The sequence below is a fragment of the Symphalangus syndactylus genome, chromosome 20 (genome assembly GCF_028878055.3).
Source record: "Symphalangus syndactylus isolate Jambi chromosome 20, NHGRI_mSymSyn1-v2.1_pri, whole genome shotgun sequence".
Taxonomy (NCBI): Eukaryota; Metazoa; Chordata; class Mammalia; order Primates; family Hylobatidae; genus Symphalangus; species Symphalangus syndactylus.
Genome location: NC_072442.2, coordinates 43,892,666 through 43,913,150, shown reverse-complemented (window position 1 = coordinate 43,913,150; position 20,485 = coordinate 43,892,666). Strand labels below are relative to the sequence as shown.

Here is a 20,485-nt window from a genome sequence, read left to right as displayed (position 1 = left end):
GCCCTATGCCGAGTCAGGGAAGCCGAAGGCCTGGAGGGGCTTCCGGGAGCAGGGGCTGGAGTTCCTCTGCCAGGCAGGAGGCTGGCACCAGACACCCGGCAGAGGGAGGCGGCGCGTGGACGGCGAGGGCCCAGCAAGGATTCTCCCCAGCCCCCGTGCCTGCGTCTCCTGGGGCTCCTGTGCACGGACCGTGTCCTGTGCTGTGTAGGGCAAGCTGCCTCTCTGCTCGGGACGTGGATTCCTTTCACCTCCTCCTGGCCTGGCTACTTCTGACGCAGGTCGTCAGGACTCCGCCTGGGTGTCACCCGTCCAGGAAGCCTCCCTTAGTCTAGGGCCCTCGGCACCCGCCCCCTATGTGACTAGCAGCCCTCCTGTGTATTTCATCGCACCCCCGTTGTTTATATCAGCTATTCCACTCACCACCCTTCTGGGCAATCCTTTATCTCCCGCTCTGAAATCCCATCACTGAGGGCTGGGACCCCTCCTCAGTGCTTCTCCCTGTTTCCCCGCCGCGAGTCTGGCGCCTGGCGTGTGGAAGGCGCTCAGGCGACGTTTGCGGAGCGAGGAAACGACGCAAACGTGATGAGCACGACAGACCGCAACAGAGAAGACGCAGTTAGGAGGCTATCGGCCCGGCGCGGGGGGAAAAGGGGGAAGGTCGGGCTCGGGGTGGCAGGACCCCAGAGGGCAGGGGTGACTGCCGGGGTGCTCTTGGGGCAAGATGGGCGTCAAGGCCCCCAGCAAGGTTGGGACAAAGTTTCTCTCCGAGGCACAGACTGCCGCCTGCGGGGTCAGCATTTCCCTCTCCCTTCCTCCTTCCTAAGGCAGCTTCAGCGGAGGGCCGAGGGCTTTCCGCGCATTGCCTCGAAAATTCATTTCACTCCACCGCCCTGAGTGGTGGGCCTTAATATTAGCCACGGCCAGGGTTAGGGTGAGGCCACTCCTCCAGGGCAGAATTTCAGGGGGTGCCCCACCCCACCCCCGCCCTAAACCATTCAGCAATCAACATAACTTATAGTTCAACGCAATATATCTTACCTTGTGGGCGGCAAGCCACCCGGGTGCCGAGGCAAGAGCCCGAAGGCACAAGCTGTTCCAGTATAATAAAGAAAAATAATTAGAATAAGAAAAGTTCTACTAGAGATAGGATACGGATATGATTACATCTGACTATTCTTAGTCATTAGTTTGTAGCATTACTCTTTGTTCTATTACCATAATAATCTCCGTTCTATTATGCTTACCTAGGGAAAACCGGGCCACACAGAGTTAGGAGCTGAAGGGCCACAGTGAGAGGTGACCAGAAGACAAGAGTGTGAGCCCTCATTCACGCCCAGAGAAGGGCCGCTTGAGGGCTCCTTGGCCTAGCGGTAATGCCAGTTGCCTGCGAAGGCCCTGGTTACTTAGGAGACCTTGGTCTAGCGGTGGCGCCAGTGCCTGGGAAGGCACCCGTTACTTAGCAGACCGGGAAGGGGAATCTCCCTCTCTCCAGGGGAGATAGAGAACACTCTGCTCCACCACCTCTCGAGGGAGGCCTGACATTGGACAGGCCTTCCCGCAGTCATCCGGAGGCCTCAACGTCTCCCTGTGATGCTGTGGGCTTCAGGGGTCACCCTCCTTGGTCGCTTTCATGTTCCGCCTGTACACCTGGCTCCCCCTTTTAAGTTCTTAGAAGAGAGCAGTAGCAGAATTAGTGAAAGTACCAGAGTCTTTGATCTTTCTGATAAGTGCGTGGAAGAAACGCTGACGTCTGCTGTCCTCCCTCTCCACCTCGGCTACCACAAAGGGAAAGGCCCCCTGTCCAGTGGACACGTGACTCGCGTGACCTATCCATCATCTGAGATGACTGACACTCCTTACCCTGCCCCCTTGCCTTGAATACAATGAACAGCAGCGCCTCCAGGCATCCCGGGCCACTACCTGTCTCCGCGCTTTGGTGGCAGTGGTCCCCCGGGCCCAGCTGTCTTTCTTCCTATCTCTTTGTCTTCTCTCTTTATCTCTACGGTCTCTCGTCTCCGTCTCCGCACACACGAAGAGAAAACCCACAGACCCCGTAGAGCTGGAGCCCACATTATCTCAGCTACAAGATAATCAAGACATTCATGTGGACTACTGAGTCTTTCGGTGCCCCCTTGCTATTTTATTTTCTTCCTGCGGGCGAGTGTTTCCCTCCCTTCACGCCATCCCGATCTCCGCCGTCGTGTCTTCTCATCCCCATTCTACCGCCCAGCACGGTGTAGTGTGGCAGCCGCTAGCCACGGGTATCTAGGGAGCCCTGGAAATGTCGTCAGTTCTAATGGAGCTGTGCTGTAAGTGTGAAATACACATGAGGTTTTGACGGCAGTGTCAGTAAAATTCTCACAAATTTTTTTTTTTTTTTTTTTTTTTTTTTTTTTGAGACGGAGTTTCCGCTCTCGTTTCCCAGCCTGGAGTCCAATGGCGCGATCTAGGCTCTCTGCAACCTCCGCCTCCCGGGTTCAAGCGATTCTCCTGCCTCAGCCTCCCGAGCAGCTGGGACTACAGGTGTGTGCCACCACGCCCGGCTAAGTTTGTGTTCTTCGTACAGACGGGGTTTCTCCATGTTGGTCGGGCTGGTCTCCAACACCCGACCTCTGGTGATCTGCCCAGCTGCCGCCTCCCAAAGTGTTGCGATTACAGGCTTGAGCCACCGCTCACCCAGGCTTTTTTTTTTTTTTTTTTTTTTGAGACAAACTCTTGCTCTGTCACCCAGGCTGGAGTGCAGAGGCGCGATCTCGGCTCACGGCAGCCTCTACCTCCCGGGTTCCAGCGATTCTCCTGCCTCAGCTTCTCGGGTAGCTGGGATTACAGGCGTAGGCCACCACGCCCGGCTAACTTTTGTATTTTTAGGGGGGTTTCGCCATGTCGGCCAGGCTGGTCTCGAGCTCCTCACCTCAGGCGATCCGCCCGCCTCGGCCTCCCAAAGCGCCGGGATTACAGGCGTGAGCCACCGCGCCGGCCTCTTTCATTCTGTCTTTATTTTCTGAGATAAGGGTCTCGCTCGGACCCTCAGGTTGGACTGCAGTGGCGTGATCTCGGCTCGCTGAAACTTCCGCCTCCCGGGTTCAAGCGATTCTCCTGTCTCAGCCTCCCGAGTAGCTGGGATTATTGACGCGCAGCACCACGCCCGGCTAATTTTTGTGGTTTTCGTACCTTCTGTCTTCTGCCCTTCAGTACCGCATAGAGCCGCCGAAGACGAGTGAGTCGAACCAACAGCCCCTCTTGCAGCAGTTGCTGATCACGGGGCTGCCCCCGGTACTCATCCTGTGTCTCTCCTCCAAATCCCCGCTCCTCCTCAGCTATCACCTCTGCCGATGCCGGTGGTTTCCCTGGGTACCGGGAACCAAACTCTCATCCCCGAGGGGCCTAAGCCCCCCGTGGCCAGGCCCTTCTCAAGTCACGGTTGCTGCACAGTCACAGTTACAGGTGGCCCTGGGAGTAACACCTGGCACCCAAACAGATCACCAGAGGCCACACATAGTCCACCTGCCCTCCCTGCATAAGATCAGCTCTTCCTCCTCCCGACGATAGATCAGGGTCAATGATCCCTGCCAAGATGGCGACTCCTCCAGCCTGCTGGTCCAACCTTCAAGCAACAGCTGTGGCGGCCACAGCTGTTGCTTGAAGGCTTGAAGTTCAATGGGACCCTCTCCCGCTTTCTACAAACTGGTTCCTTTATTCTTATGTTTCTTTATTTATTTGGGACGGGCTCCGGCTCTGTCACCCAGGCTGGAGTGCAGTGGTGCAATCACTGCTCACTGCAGCATCCGCCTCCCAGCGTCCACCCATCCTCCCGCCTCAGCCTCTGGAATAGCTGGGGTACAGATACGCGCCAGCGCAAACGGGTTTTCGCTAGGTTGCCTGGGCTCTTTCTTTCTTTGTCTTTGTTTGTTTGTCTGTTTTTTGTTTGTTTGTTTGTTTCGAGACGGGGCTCTGGCTCTGTCGCCGGGGCTGCAGTGCAATGGCGTGATGTCACCTCACTGCGGCCTTCTGGGCTCCAGCGATCCTCCCACTGTGCCCGGCCTGAAGGCAGCCTTTAGAGAAAGAAGCAGGGGGAGTTCTTCGGAGGACAGACAGGATCTCTGGGGTTTGGAAAGGGTGAGAGACTGGGTCAGCGAAAGGGACATTCCGATCTTTTTGCTGGGATGCAACGTATAGATACAGGCACGAGACCCAAAAGAGCCGGCAGAGATTTGTCATCATGGTTGCAAGGCAACTGCCGGTGGCTGATCCCGTAAAGGATACACGTACCTAGAACGGAGCCTAAAGATGCATCAAGCATGAAGGGTGGAGCCACGATGCTTGGACTCGAGTTTCTGCTCCTGTGCCTTCCGTGACAAATGGCTTATACTACCTGCACCTCAGTTTTTTCCTGGGCAAAAAAGGAAGCTTGTTGCCGGTGCGTTGGCACCTGCCTTAAAGTGCCAGCTACTCAGCGGGCTGAAGAGGAAGAAGTTCCTACTAGGAAGACACACGGACACGTATGTTTACTGCAGCACTATTTACAATAGCAAAGACTTGGAACCAACTCGAATGCCCATCAATGATAGGCTGGATAAAGAAAATGTGGCACGTATACACCATGGAATTACTACGCAGCCATCAAAAAGGATGAGTTCATGCCCTCTGCAGGAACATGCTGGAAGGCCTCATTCTCAGCAAACTGACACAGGAAGCGAAAACCAAACACCGCATGTTCTCACTCCTAAGTGGGAGTTCAACAGTGAGTGAGAACACATGGACACAGGGAGGGGAACATCACACAGCGGGCCCTGACGGCGCGTGGGGGGCAAGGGGAGAGAGAGAGCATTAGGACAAATGGCCAACGCATGCGGGGCTTCAAACCTAGATGACTGGTGGATAGCTGCAGCAAAGCACCGTGGCACACGTGTACCTATGTTCCAAACCTGCACGTCCTGCACATGTACCCCATAACTTGGGAGGGGGTGGGGGAAACGAAAAGAGAGAGCGGGGGAAAGTGGGGGGGGAGAGAGAGACAGAAAGAGAGAGAGAGAGAGAGAGAGAGAGAGGAGAAGTTCAATTCCGGGTGGATCCCATTCCTTTAAAAGGTCACCACCACCACCACCACCACCACCACCACCACCACCACCACCACCGACACCCACTCGACTGTCAAGCTGAGATCGAAGGACCTCCAAAGGAGTAGGTCACTCGTGGCCTTCCCAAAGCGCAGTAGTCACAGTGGAAACGGAAGTGTGCCTGCCGCAAAAGCCTACCGTCCTCATGGTACTTCAAGGAGCGCTTAAGCCAAGCCGGCGCGTCAGCGTGTCACGGGCACCGGGCGTGCAAGCCAAAACCACCCCGCAGGTCCACCTCTGTCCCTCTCACGTCTCTTCCTCTCTCTACTTTTAGGAAACAACGTTGTACCCCCCGAGGGGATGCACCGTTCCTGGAGGTACTGCAATACCAGGTCGATGCGTGGAGTGGACGGAGCAAGCTCCTATTCCATCTCCCTGCTCCAAAAATCCACTTAATATATTGTCCTCGGGTAGAGGACGTATCAGCTATTACGCTGATAAGAACAGATACTACACTTGATCTTAGCCAAAAGGCCGAGAAGCGATGCGGGCGCCTCCGCGCCCGCCGTCGCCGTCCCACTCTCATCCACATTCAAGTCGCGGTGAGAGCCCCAGCCTCGCTCCTCGCCCCATTCCCTCTGTCTCGTCCACGGCACCATTGACGCCCTCACACACTCGGGCAGATTTCTTATTCTCCGCCTTTGAAAAGGGAAGTCTTACACCCGTGCTTGTTCCGGCGTTCCCGGGCTTTCATTCCGAATTTGCAAGCCCCGCCCCTTCACGGAGGACGTGGCCTCCGCGCTTGACTCCGCCCCCGGGGCCGCCTCTGCCTGGCGGAGCCGCGGCTCCGCTGGGGGCGACTTCCTCGTTTCTATCCAGCCAGCCAAAAGACACAACCGGAAGAGACTGGGGGCGAAGGCGAGAGGGGTCTGTGGAAGAGACCTGTCGGCGGAGAGCGGTCCACGTTTTCCTGGAGAAAGAGGAGGCCCCAGGGCAGGAGCGCGGGCTGCGCTGGGCCTCTGCTTCGCCGCGAGCGGGCGGGGAGACCGGCCCCGTACCCGAGGGGACGAGGGGCCCTATGCCGAGTCAGGGAAGCCGAAGGCCTGGAGGGGCTTCCGGGAGCAGGGGCTGGAGTTCCTCTGCCAGGCAGGAGGCTGGCACCAGACACCCGGCAGAGGGAGGCGGCGCGTGGACGGCGAGGGCCCAGCAAGGATTCTCCCCAGCCCCCGTGCCTGCGTCTCCTGGGGCTCCTGTGCACGGACCGTGTCCTGTGCTGTGTAGGGCAAGCTGCCTCTCTGCTCGGGACGTGGATTCCTTTCACCTCCTCCTGGCCTGGCTACTTCTGACGCAGGTCGTCAGGACTCCGCCTGGGTGTCACCCGTCCAGGAAGCCTCCCTTAGTCTAGGGCCCTCGGCACCCGCCCCCTATGTGACTAGCAGCCCTCCTGTGTATTTCATCGCACCCCCGTTGTTTATATCAGCTATTCCACTCACCACCCTTCTGGGCAATCCTTTATCTCCCGCTCTGAAATCCCATCACTGAGGGCTGGGACCCCTCCTCAGTGCTTCTCCCTGTTTCCCCGCCGCGAGTCTGGCGCCTGGCGTGTGGAAGGCGCTCAGGCGACGTTTGCGGAGCGAGGAAACGACGCAAACGTGATGAGCACGACAGACCGCAACAGAGAAGACGCAGTTAGGAGGCTATCGGCCCGGCGCGGGGGGAAAAGGGGGAAGGTCGGGCTCGGGGTGGCAGGACCCCAGAGGGCAGGGGTGACTGCCGGGGTGCTCTTGGGGCAAGATGGGCGTCAAGGCCCCCAGCAAGGTTGGGACAAAGTTTCTCTCCGAGGCACAGACTGCCGCCTGCGGGGTCAGCATTTCCCTCTCCCTTCCTCCTTCCTAAGGCAGCTTCAGCGGAGGGCCGAGGGCTTTCCGCGCATTGCCTCGAAAATTCATTTCACTCCACCGCCCTGAGTGGTGGGCCTTAATATTAGCCACGGCCAGGGTTAGGGTGAGGCCACTCCTCCAGGGCAGAATTTCAGGGGGTGCCCCACCCCACCCCCGCCCTAAACCATTCAGCAATCAACATAACTTATAGTTCAACGCAATATATCTTACCTTGTGGGCGGCAAGCCACCCGGGTGCCGAGGCAAGAGCCCGAAGGCACAAGCTGTTCCAGTATAATAAAGAAAAATAATTAGAATAAGAAAAGTTCTACTAGAGATAGGATACGGATATGATTACATCTGACTATTCTTAGTCATTAGTTTGTAGCATTACTCTTTGTTCTATTACCATAATAATCTCCGTTCTATTATGCTTACCTAGGGAAAACCGGGCCACACAGAGTTAGGAGCTGAAGGGCCACAGTGAGAGGTGACCAGAAGACAAGAGTGTGAGCCCTCATTCACGCCCAGAGAAGGGCCGCTTGAGGGCTCCTTGGCCTAGCGGTAATGCCAGTTGCCTGCGAAGGCCCTGGTTACTTAGGAGACCTTGGTCTAGCGGTGGCGCCAGTGCCTGGGAAGGCACCCGTTACTTAGCAGACCGGGAAGGGGAATCTCCCTCTCTCCAGGGGAGATAGAGAACACTCTGCTCCACCACCTCTCGAGGGAGGCCTGACATTGGACAGGCCTTCCCGCAGTCATCCGGAGGCCTCAACGTCTCCCTGTGATGCTGTGGGCTTCAGGGGTCACCCTCCTTGGTCGCTTTCATGTTCCGCCTGTACACCTGGCTCCCCCTTTTAAGTTCTTAGAAGAGAGCAGTAGCAGAATTAGTGAAAGTACCAGAGTCTTTGATCTTTCTGATAAGTGCGTGGAAGAAACGCTGACGTCTGCTGTCCTCCCTCTCCACCTCGGCTACCACAAAGGGAAAGGCCCCCTGTCCAGTGGACACGTGACTCGCGTGACCTATCCATCATCTGAGATGACTGACACTCCTTACCCTGCCCCCTTGCCTTGAATACAATGAACAGCAGCGCCTCCAGGCATCCCGGGCCACTACCTGTCTCCGCGCTTTGGTGGCAGTGGTCCCCCGGGCCCAGCTGTCTTTCTTCCTATCTCTTTGTCTTCTCTCTTTATCTCTACGGTCTCTCGTCTCCGTCTCCGCACACACGAAGAGAAAACCCACAGACCCCGTAGAGCTGGAGCCCACATTATCTCAGCTACAAGATAATCAAGACATTCATGTGGACTACTGAGTCTTTCGGTGCCCCCTTGCTATTTTATTTTCTTCCTGCGGGCGAGTGTTTCCCTCCCTTCACGCCATCCCGATCTCCGCCGTCGTGTCTTCTCATCCCCATTCTACCGCCCAGCACGGTGTAGTGTGGCAGCCGCTAGCCACGGGTATCTAGGGAGCCCTGGAAATGTCGTCAGTTCTAATGGAGCTGTGCTGTAAGTGTGAAATACACATGAGGTTTTGACGGCAGTGTCAGTAAAATTCTCACAAATTTTTTTTTTTTTTTGAGACGGAGTTTCCGCTCTCGTTTCCCAGCCTGGAGTCCAATGGCGCGATCTAGGCTCTCTGCAACCTCCGCCTCCCGGGTTCAAGCGATTCTCCTGCCTCAGCCTCCCGAGCAGCTGGGACTACAGGTGTGTGCCACCACGCCCGGCTAAGTTTGTGTTCTTCGTACAGACGGGGTTTCTCCATGTTGGTCGGGCTGGTCTCCAACACCCGACCTCTGGTGATCTGCCCAGCTGCCGCCTCCCAAAGTGTTGCGATTACAGGCTTGAGCCACCGCTCACCCAGGCTTTTTTTTTTTTTTTTTTTTTGAGACAAACTCTTGCTCTGTCACCCAGGCTGGAGTGCAGAGGCGCGATCTCGGCTCACGGCAGCCTCTACCTCCCGGGTTCCAGCGATTCTCCTGCCTCAGCTTCTCGGGTAGCTGGGATTACAGGCGTAGGCCACCACGCCCGGCTAATTTTTGTATTTTTAGGGGGGTTTCGCCATGTCGGCCAGGCTGGTCTCGAGCTCCTCACCTCAGGCGATCCGCCCGCCTCGGCCTCCCAAAGCGCCGGGATTACAGGCGTGAGCCACCGCGCCGGCCTCTTTCATTCTGTCTTTATTTTCTGAGATAAGGGTCTCGCTCGGACCCTCAGGTTGGACTGCAGTGGCGTGATCTCGGCTCGCTGAAACTTCCGCCTCCCGGGTTCAAGCGATTCTCCTGTCTCAGCCTCCCGAGTAGCTGGGATTATTGACGCGCAGCACCACGCCCGGCTAATTTTTGTGGTTTTCGTACCTTCTGTCTTCTGCCCTTCAGTACCGCATAGAGCCGCCGAAGACGAGTGAGTCGAACCAACAGCCCCTCTTGCAGCAGTTGCTGATCACGGGGCTGCCCCCGGTACTCATCCTGTGTCTCTCCTCCAAATCCCCGCTCCTCCTCAGCTATCACCTCTGCCGATGCCGGTGGTTTCCCTGGGTACCGGGAACCAAACTCTCATCCCCGAGGGGCCTAAGCCCCCCGTGGCCAGGCCCTTCTCAAGTCACGGTTGCTGCACAGTCACAGTTACAGGTGGCCCTGGGAGTAACACCTGGCACCCAAACAGATCACCAGAGGCCACACATAGTCCACCTGCCCTCCCTGCATAAGATCAGCTCTTCCTCCTCCCGACGATAGATCAGGGTCAATGATCCCTGCCAAGATGGCGACTCCTCCAGCCTGCTGGTCCAACCTTCAAGCAACAGCTGTGGCGGCCACAGCTGTTGCTTGAAGGCTTGAAGTTCAATGGGACCCTCTCCCACTTTCTACAAACTGGTTCCTTTATTCTTATGTTTCTTTATTTATTTGGGACGGGCTCCGGCTCTGTCACCCAGGCTGGAGTGCAGTGGTGCAATCACTGCTCACTGCAGCATCCGCCTCCCAGCGTCCACCCATCCTCCCGCCTCAGCCTCTGGAATAGCTGGGGTACAGATACGTGCCAGCGCAAACGGGTTTTCGCTAGGTTGCCTGGGCTCTTTCTTTCTTTGTCTTTGTTTGTTTGTCTGTTTTTTGTTTGTTTGTTTGTTTCGAGACGGGGCTCTGGCTCTGTCGCCGGGGCTGCAGTGCAATGGCGTGATGTCACCTCACTGCGGCCTTCTGGGCTCCAGCGATCCTCCCACTGTGCCCGGCCTGAAGGCAGCCTTTAGAGAAAGAAGCAGGGGGAGTTCTTCGGAGGACAGACAGGATCTCTGGGGTTTGGAAAGGGTGAGAGACTGGGTCAGCGAAAGGGACATTCCGATCTTTTTGCTGGGATGCAACGTATAGATACAGGCACGAGACCCAAAAGAGCCGGCAGAGATTTGTCATCATGGTTGCAAGGCAACTGCCGGTGGCTGATCCCGTAAAGGATACACGTACCTAGAACGGAGCCTAAAGATGCATCAAGCATGAAGGGTGGAGCCACGATGCTTGGACTCGAGTTTCTGCTCCTGTGCCTTCCGTGACAAATGGCTTATACTACCTGCACCTCAGTTTTTTCCTGGGCAAAAAAGGAAGCTTGTTGCCGGTGCGTTGGCACCTGCCTTAAAGTGCCAGCTACTCAGCGGGCTGAAGAGGAAGAAGTTCCTACTAGGAAGACACACGGACACGTATGTTTACTGCAGCACTATTTACAATAGCAAAGACTTGGAACCAACTCGAATGCCCATCAATGATAGGCTGGATAAAGAAAATGTGGCACGTATACACCATGGAATTACTACGCAGCCATCAAAAAGGATGAGTTCATGCCCTCTGCAGGAACATGCTGGAAGGCCTCATTCTCAGCAAACTGACACAGGAAGCGAAAACCAAACACCGCATGTTCTCACTCCTAAGTGGGAGTTCAACAGTGAGTGAGAACACATGGACACAGGGAGGGGAACATCACACAGCGGGCCCTGACGGCGCGTGGGGGGCAAGGGGAGAGAGAGAGCATTAGGACAAATGGCCAACGCATGCGGGGCTTCAAACCTAGATGACTGGTGGATAGCTGCAGCAAAGCACCGTGGCACACGTGTACCTATGTTCCAAACCTGCACGTCCTGCACATGTACCCCATAACTTGGGAGGGGGTGGGGGAAACGAAAAGAGAGAGCGGGGGAAAGTGGGGGGGGAGAGAGAGACAGAAAGAGAGAGAGAGAGAGAGAGAGACAGAGAGGAGAAGTTCAATTCCGGGTGGATCCCATTCCTTTAAAAGGTCACCACCACCACCACCACCACCACCACCACCACCACCACCACCACACGACACCCACTCGACTGTCAAGCTGAGATCGAAGGACCTCCAAAGGAGTAGGTCACTCGTGGCCTTCCCAAAGCGCAGTAGTCACAGTGGAAACGGAAGTGTGCCTGCCGCAAAAGCCTACCGTCCTCATGGTACTTCAAGGAGCGCTTAAGCCAAGCCGGCGCGTCAGCGTGTCACGGGCACCGGGCGTGCAAGCCAAAACCACCCCGCAGGTCCACCTCTGTCCCTCTCACGTCTCTTCCTCTCTCTACTTTTAGGAAACAACGTTGTACCCCCCGAGGGGATGCACCGTTCCTGGAGGTACTGCAATACCAGGTCGATGCGTGGAGTGGACGGAGCAAGCTCCTATTCCATCTCCCTGCTCCAAAAATCCACTTAATATATTGTCCTCGGGTAGAGGACGTATCAGCTATTACGCTGATAAGAACAGATACTACACTTGATCTTAGCCAAAAGGCCGAGAAGCGATGCGGGCGCCTCCGCGCCCGCCGTCGCCGTCCCACTCTCATCCACATTCAAGTCGCGGTGAGAGCCCCAGCCTCGCTCCTCGCCCCATTCCCTCTGTCTCGTCCACGGCACCATTGACGCCCTCACACACTCGGGCAGATTTCTTATTCTCCGCCTTTGAAAAGGGAAGTCTTACACCCGTGCTTGTTCCGGCGTTCCCGGGCTTTCATTCCGAATTTGCAAGCCCCGCCCCTTCACGGAGGACGTGGCCTCCGCGCTTGACTCCGCCCCCGGGGCCGCCTCTGCCTGGCGGAGCCGCGGCTCCGCTGGGGGCGACTTCCTCGTTTCTATCCAGCCAGCCAAAAGACACAACCGGAAGAGACTGGGGGCGAAGGCGAGAGGGGTCTGTGGAAGAGACCTGTCGGCGGAGAGCGGTCCACGTTTTCCTGGAGAAAGAGGAGGCCCCAGGGCAGGAGCGCGGGCTGCGCTGGGCCTCTGCTTCGCCGCGAGCGGGCGGGGAGACCGGCCCCGTACCCGAGGGGACGAGGGGCCCTATGCCGAGTCAGGGAAGCCGAAGGCCTGGAGGGGCTTCCGGGAGCAGGGGCTGGAGTTCCTCTGCCAGGCAGGAGGCTGGCACCAGACACCCGGCAGAGGGAGGCGGCGCGTGGACGGCGAGGGCCCAGCAAGGATTCTCCCCAGCCCCCGTGCCTGCGTCTCCTGGGGCTCCTGTGCACGGACCGTGTCCTGTGCTGTGTAGGGCAAGCTGCCTCTCTGCTCGGGACGTGGATTCCTTTCACCTCCTCCTGGCCTGGCTACTTCTGACGCAGGTCGTCAGGACTCCGCCTGGGTGTCACCCGTCCAGGAAGCCTCCCTTAGTCTAGGGCCCTCGGCACCCGCCCCCTATGTGACTAGCAGCCCTCCTGTGTATTTCATCGCACCCCCGTTGTTTATATCAGCTATTCCACTCACCACCCTTCTGGGCAATCCTTTATCTCCCGCTCTGAAATCCCATCACTGAGGGCTGGGACCCCTCCTCAGTGCTTCTCCCTGTTTCCCCGCCGCGAGTCTGGCGCCTGGCGTGTGGAAGGCGCTCAGGCGACGTTTGCGGAGCGAGGAAACGACGCAAACGTGATGAGCACGACAGACCGCAACAGAGAAGACGCAGTTAGGAGGCTATCGGCCCGGCGCGGGGGGAAAAGGGGGAAGGTCGGGCTCGGGGTGGCAGGACCCCAGAGGGCAGGGGTGACTGCCGGGGTGCTCTTGGGGCAAGATGGGCGTCAAGGCCCCCAGCAAGGTTGGGACAAAGTTTCTCTCCGAGGCACAGACTGCCGCCTGCGGGGTCAGCATTTCCCTCTCCCTTCCTCCTTCCTAAGGCAGCTTCAGCGGAGGGCCGAGGGCTTTCCGCGCATTGCCTCGAAAATTCATTTCACTCCACCGCCCTGAGTGGTGGGCCTTAATATTAGCCACGGCCAGGGTTAGGGTGAGGCCACTCCTCCAGGGCAGAATTTCAGGGGGTGCCCCACCCCACCCCCGCCCTAAACCATTCAGCAATCAACATAACTTATAGTTCAACGCAATATATCTTACCTTGTGGGCGGCAAGCCACCCGGGTGCCGAGGCAAGAGCCCGAAGGCACAAGCTGTTCCAGTATAATAAAGAAAAATAATTAGAATAAGAAAAGTTCTACTAGAGATAGGATACGGATATGATTACATCTGACTATTCTTAGTCATTAGTTTGTAGCATTACTCTTTGTTCTATTACCATAATAATCTCCGTTCTATTATGCTTACCTAGGGAAAACCGGGCCACACAGAGTTAGGAGCTGAAGGGCCACAGTGAGAGGTGACCAGAAGACAAGAGTGTGAGCCCTCATTCACGCCCAGAGAAGGGCCGCTTGAGGGCTCCTTGGCCTAGCGGTAATGCCAGTTGCCTGCGAAGGCCCTGGTTACTTAGGAGACCTTGGTCTAGCGGTGGCGCCAGTGCCTGGGAAGGCACCCGTTACTTAGCAGACCGGGAAGGGGAATCTCCCTCTCTCCAGGGGAGATAGAGAACACTCTGCTCCACCACCTCTCGAGGGAGGCCTGACATTGGACAGGCCTTCCCGCAGTCATCCGGAGGCCTCAACGTCTCCCTGTGATGCTGTGGGCTTCAGGGGTCACCCTCCTTGGTCGCTTTCATGTTCCGCCTGTACACCTGGCTCCCCCTTTTAAGTTCTTAGAAGAGAGCAGTAGCAGAATTAGTGAAAGTACCAGAGTCTTTGATCTTTCTGATAAGTGCGTGGAAGAAACGCTGACGTCTGCTGTCCTCCCTCTCCACCTCGGCTACCACAAAGGGAAAGGCCCCCTGTCCAGTGGACACGTGACTCGCGTGACCTATCCATCATCTGAGATGACTGACACTCCTTACCCTGCCCCCTTGCCTTGAATACAATGAACAGCAGCGCCTCCAGGCATCCCGGGCCACTACCTGTCTCCGCGCTTTGGTGGCAGTGGTCCCCCGGGCCCAGCTGTCTTTCTTCCTATCTCTTTGTCTTCTCTCTTTATCTCTACGGTCTCTCGTCTCCGTCTCCGCACACACGAAGAGAAAACCCACAGACCCCGTAGAGCTGGAGCCCACATTATCTCAGCTACAAGATAATCAAGACATTCATGTGGACTACTGAGTCTTTCGGTGCCCCCTTGCTATTTTATTTTCTTCCTGCGGGCGAGTGTTTCCCTCCCTTCACGCCATCCCGATCTCCGCCGTCGTGTCTTCTCATCCCCATTCTACCGCCCAGCACGGTGTAGTGTGGCAGCCGCTAGCCACGGGTATCTAGGGAGCCCTGGAAATGTCGTCAGTTCTAATGGAGCTGTGCTGTAAGTGTGAAATACACATGAGGTTTTGACGGCAGTGTCAGTAAAATTCTCACAAATTTTTTTTTTTTTTTTTTTTTTTTTTTTTTGAGACGGAGTTTCCGCTCTCGTTTCCCAGCCTGGAGTCCAATGGCGCGATCTAGGCTCTCTGCAACCTCCGCCTCCCGGGTTCAAGCGATTCTCCTGCCTCAGCCTCCCGAGCAGCTGGGACTACAGGTGTGTGCCACCACGCCCGGCTAAGTTTGTGTTCTTCGTACAGACGGGGTTTCTCCATGTTGGTCGGGCTGGTCTCCAACACCCGACCTCTGGTGATCTGCCCAGCTGCCGCCTCCCAAAGTGTTGCGATTACAGGCTTGAGCCACCGCTCACCCAGGCTTTTTTTTTTTTTTTTTTTTTGAGACAAACTCTTGCTCTGTCACCCAGGCTGGAGTGCAGAGGCGCGATCTCGGCTCACGGCAGCCTCTACCTCCCGGGTTCCAGCGATTCTCCTGCCTCAGCTTCTCGGGTAGCTGGGATTACAGGCGTAGGCCACCACGCCCGGCTAACTTTTGTATTTTTAGGGGGGTTTCGCCATGTCGGCCAGGCTGGTCTCGAGCTCCTCACCTCAGGCGATCCGCCCGCCTCGGCCTCCCAAAGCGCCGGGATTACAGGCGTGAGCCACCGCGCCGGCCTCTTTCATTCTGTCTTTATTTTCTGAGATAAGGGTCTCGCTCGGACCCTCAGGTTGGACTGCAGTGGCGTGATCTCGGCTCGCTGAAACTTCCGCCTCCCGGGTTCAAGCGATTCTCCTGTCTCAGCCTCCCGAGTAGCTGGGATTATTGACGCGCAGCACCACGCCCGGCTAATTTTTGTGGTTTTCGTACCTTCTGTCTTCTGCCCTTCAGTACCGCATAGAGCCGCCGAAGACGAGTGAGTCGAACCAACAGCCCCTCTTGCAGCAGTTGCTGATCACGGGGCTGCCCCCGGTACTCATCCTGTGTCTCTCCTCCAAATCCCCGCTCCTCCTCAGCTATCACCTCTGCCGATGCCGGTGGTTTCCCTGGGTACCGGGAACCAAACTCTCATCCCCGAGGGGCCTAAGCCCCCCGTGGCCAGGCCCTTCTCAAGTCACGGTTGCTGCACAGTCACAGTTACAGGTGGCCCTGGGAGTAACACCTGGCACCCAAACAGATCACCAGAGGCCACACATAGTCCACCTGCCCTCCCTGCATAAGATCAGCTCTTCCTCCTCCCGACGATAGATCAGGGTCAATGATCCCTGCCAAGATGGCGACTCCTCCAGCCTGCTGGTCCAACCTTCAAGCAACAGCTGTGGCGGCCACAGCTGTTGCTTGAAGGCTTGAAGTTCAATGGGACCCTCTCCCGCTTTCTACAAACTGGTTCCTTTATTCTTATGTTTCTTTATTTATTTGGGACGGGCTCCGGCTCTGTCACCCAGGCTGGAGTGCAGTGGTGCAATCACTGCTCACTGCAGCATCCGCCTCCCAGCGTCCACCCATCCTCCCGCCTCAGCCTCTGGAATAGCTGGGGTACAGATACGCGCCAGCGCAAACGGGTTTTCGCTAGGTTGCCTGGGCTCTTTCTTTCTTTGTCTTTGTTTGTTTGTCTGTTTTTTGTTTGTTTGTTTGTTTCGAGACGGGGCTCTGGCTCTGTCGCCGGGGCTGCAGTGCAATGGCGTGATGTCACCTCACTGCGGCCTTCTGGGCTCCAGCGATCCTCCCACTGTGCCCGGCCTGAAGGCAGCCTTTAGAGAAAGAAGCAGGGGGAGTTCTTCGGAGGACAGACAGGATCTCTGGGGTTTGGAAAGGGTGAGAGACTGGGTCAGCGAAAGGGACATTCCGATCTTTTTGCTGGGATGCAACGTATAGATACAGGCACGAGACCCAAAAGAGCCGGCAGAGATTTGTCATCATGGTTGCAAGGCAACTGCCGGTGGCTGATCCCGTAAAGGATACACGTACCTAGAACGGAGCCTAAAGATGCATCAAGCATGAAGGGTGGAGCCACGATGCTTGGACTCGAGTTTCTGCTCCTGTGCCTTCCGTGACAAATGGCTTATACTACCTGCACCTCAGTTTTTTCCTGGGCAAAAAAGGAAGCTTGTTGCCGGTGCGTTGGCACCTGCCTTAAAGTGCCAGCTACTCAGCGGGCTGAAGAGGAAGAAGTTCCTACTAGGAAGACACACGGACACGTATGTTTACTGCAGCACTATTTACAATAGCAAAGACTTGGAACCAACTCGAATGCCCATCAATGATAGGCTGGATAAAGAAAATGTGGCACGTATACACCATGGAATTACTACGCAGCCATCAAAAAGGATGAGTTCATGCCCTCTGCAGGAACATGCTGGAAGGCCTCATTCTCAGCAAACTGACACAGGAAGCGAAAACCAAACACCGCATGTTCTCACTCCTAAGTGGGAGTTCAACAGTGAGTGAGAACACATGGACACAGGGAGGGGAACATCACACAGCGGGCCCTGACGGCGCGTGGGGGGCAAGGGGAGAGAGAGAGCATTAGGACAAATGGCCAACGCATGCGGGGCTTCAAACCTAGATGACTGGTGGATAGCTGCAGCAAAGCACCGTGGCACACGTGTACCTATGTTCCAAACCTGCACGTCCTGCACATGTACCCCATAACTTGGGAGGGGGTGGGGGAAACGAAAAGAGAGAGCGGGGGAAAGTGGGGGGGGAGAGAGAGACAGAAAGAGAGAGAGAGAGAGAGAGAGAGAGAGGAGAAGTTCAATTCCGGGTGGATCCCATTCCTTTAAAAGGTCACCACCACCACCACCACCACCACCACCACCACCGACACCCACTCGACTGTCAAGCTGAGATCGAAGGACCTCCAAAGGAGTAGGTCACTCGTGGCCTTCCCAAAGCGCAGTAGTCACAGTGGAAACGGAAGTGTGCCTGCCGCAAAAGCCTACCGTCCTCATGGTACTTCAAGGAGCGCTTAAGCCAAGCCGGCGCGTCAGCGTGTCACGGGCACCGGGCGTGCAAGCCAAAACCACCCCGCAGGTCCACCTCTGTCCCTCTCACGTCTCTTCCTCTCTCTACTTTTAGGAAACAACGTTGTACCCCCCGAGGGGATGCACCGTTCCTGGAGGTACTGCAATACCAGGTCGATGCGTGGAGTGGACGGAGCAAGCTCCTATTCCATCTCCCTGCTCCAAAAATCCACTTAATATATTGTCCTCGGGTAGAGGACGTATCAGCTATTACGCTGATAAGAACAGATACTACACTTGATCTTAGCCAAAAGGCCGAGAAGCGATGCGGGCGCCTCCGCGCCCGCCGTCGCCGTCCCACTCTCATCCACATTCAAGTCGCGGTGAGAGCCCCAGCCTCGCTCCTCGCCCCATTCCCTCTGTCTCGTCCACGGCACCATTGACGCCCTCACACACTCGGGCAGATTTCTTATTCTCCGCCTTTGAAAAGGGAAGTCTTACACCCGTGCTTGTTCCGGCGTTCCCGGGCTTTCATTCCGAATTTGCAAGCCCCGCCCCTTCACGGAGGACGTGGCCTCCGCGCTTGACTCCGCCCCCGGGGCCGCCTCTGCCTGGCGGAGCCGCGGCTCCGCTGGGGGCGACTTCCTCGTTTCTATCCAGCCAGCCAAAAGACACAACCGGAAGAGACTGGGGGCGAAGGCGAGAGGGGTCTGTGGAAGAGACCTGTCGGCGGAGAGCGGTCCACGTTTTCCTGGAGAAAGAGGAGGCCCCAGGGCAGGAGCGCGGGCTGCGCTGGGCCTCTGCTTCGCCGCGAGCGGGCGGGGAGACCGGCCCCGTACCCGAGGGGACGAGGGGCCCTATGCCGAGTCAGGGAAGCCGAAGGCCTGGAGGGGCTTCCGGGAGCAGGGGCTGGAGTTCCTCTGCCAGGCAGGAGGCTGGCACCAGACACCCGGCAGAGGGAGGCGGCGCGTGGACGGCGAGGGCCCAGCAAGGATTCTCCCCAGCCCCCGTGCCTGCGTCTCCTGGGGCTCCTGTGCACGGACCGTGTCCTGTGCTGTGTAGGGCAAGCTGCCTCTCTGCTCGGGACGTGGATTCCTTTCACCTCCTCCTGGCCTGGCTACTTCTGACGCAGGTCGTCAGGACTCCGCCTGGGTGTCACCCGTCCAGGAAGCCTCCCTTAGTCTAGGGCCCTCGGCACCCGCCCCCTATGTGACTAGCAGCCCTCCTGTGTATTTCATCGCACCCCCGTTGTTTATATCAGCTATTCCACTCACCACCCTTCTGGGCAATCCTTTATCTCCCGCTCTGAAATCCCATCACTGAGGGCTGGGACCCCTCCTCAGTGCTTCTCCCTGTTTCCCCGCCGCGAGTCTGGCGCCTGGCGTGTGGAAGGCGCTCAGGCGACGTTTGCGGAGCGAGGAAACGACGCAAACGTGATGAGCACGACAGACCGCAACAGAGAAGACGCAGTTAGGAGGCTATCGGCCCGGCGCGGGGGGAAAAGGGGGAAGGTCGGGCTCGGGGTGGCAGGACCCCAGAGGGCAGGGGTGACTGCCGGGGTGCTCTTGGGGCAAGATGGGCGTCAAGGCCCCCAGCAAGGTTGGGACAAAGTTTCTCTCCGAGGCACAGACTGCCGCCTGCGGGGTCAGCATTTCCCTCTCCCTTCCTCCTTCCTAAGGCAGCTTCAGCGGAGGGCCGAGGGCTTTCCGCGCATTGCCTCGAAAATTCATTTCACTCCACCGCCCTGAGTGGTGGGCCTTAATATTAGCCACGGCCAGGGTTAGGGTGAGGCCACTCCTCCAGGGCAGAATTTCAGGGGGTGCCCCACCCCACCCCCGCCCTAAACCATTCAGCAATCAACATAACTTATAGTTCAACGCAATATATCTTACCTTGTGGGCGGCAAGCCACCCGGGTGCCGAGGCAAGAGCCCGAAGGCACAAGCTGTTCCAGTATAATAAAGAAAAATAATTAGAATAAGAAAAGTTCTACTAGAGATAGGATACGGATATGATTACATCTGACTATTCTTAGTCATTAGTTTGTAGCATTACTCTTTGTTCTATTACCATAATAATCTCCGTTCTATTATGCTTACCTAGGGAAAACCGGGCCACACAGAGTTAGGAGCTGAAGGGCCACAGTGAGAGGTGACCAGAAGACAAGAGTGTGAGCCCTCATTCACGCCCAGAGAAGGGCCGCTTGAGGGCTCCTTGGCCTAGCGGTAATGCCAGTTGCCTGCGAAGGCCCTGGTTACTTAGGAGACCTTGGTCTAGCGGTGGCGCCAGTGCCTGGGAAGGCACCCGTTACTTAGCAGACCGGGAAGGGGAATCTCCCTCTCTCCAGGGGAGATAGAGAACACTCTGCTCCACCACCTCTCGAGGGAGGCCTGACATTGGACAGGCCTTCCCGCAGTCATCCGGAGGCCTCAACGTCTCCCTGTGATGCTGTGGGCTTCAGGGGTCACCCTCCTTGGTCGCTTTCATGTTCCGCCTGTACACCTGGCTCCCCCTTTTAAGTTCTTAGAAGAGAGCAGTAGCAGAATTAGTGAAAGTACCAGAGTCTTTGATCTTTCTGATAAGTGCGTGGAAGAAACGCTGACGTCTGCTGTCCTCCCTCTCCACCTCGGCTACCACAAAGGGAAAGGCCCCCTGTCCAGTGGACACGTGACTCGCGTGACCTATCCATCATCTGAGATGACTGACACTCCTTACCCTGCCCCCTTGCCTTGAATACAATGAACAGCAGCGCCTCCAGGCATCCCGGGCCACTACCTGTCTCCGCGCTTTGGTGGCAGTGGTCCCCCGGGCCCAGCTGTCTTTCTTCCTATCTCTTTGTCTTCTCTCTTTATCTCTACGGTCTCTCGTCTCCGTCTCCGCACACACGAAGAGAAAACCCACAGACCCCGTAGAGCTGGAGCCCACATTATCTCAGCTACAAGATAATCAAGACATTCATGTGGACTACTGAGTCTTTC

General features: G+C 56.9%; 3 non-coding genes across 3 annotated transcripts; all 3 read right to left on the bottom strand.

Moving 5' to 3' along the window:
- Positions 1-5,412: 5,412 nt before the first annotated feature.
- Positions 5,413-5,603, bottom strand: LOC134735395 (U2 spliceosomal RNA). The gene has a single exon (XR_010118441.1). It is a non-coding gene; the product is annotated as a U2 spliceosomal RNA (small nuclear RNA).
- A 5,925-nt stretch (positions 5,604-11,528) lies between these two features.
- LOC129470874 (U2 spliceosomal RNA) lies at positions 11,529-11,719 on the bottom strand. Its single transcript, XR_008653393.2, has one exon. It is a non-coding gene; the product is annotated as a U2 spliceosomal RNA (small nuclear RNA).
- Positions 11,720-17,644: 5,925 nt separating this feature from the next.
- On the bottom strand, positions 17,645-17,835 carry LOC134735394 (U2 spliceosomal RNA). Its single transcript, XR_010118440.1, has one exon. It is a non-coding gene; the product is annotated as a U2 spliceosomal RNA (small nuclear RNA).
- Between the last annotated feature and the right edge of the window lie 2,650 nt (positions 17,836-20,485).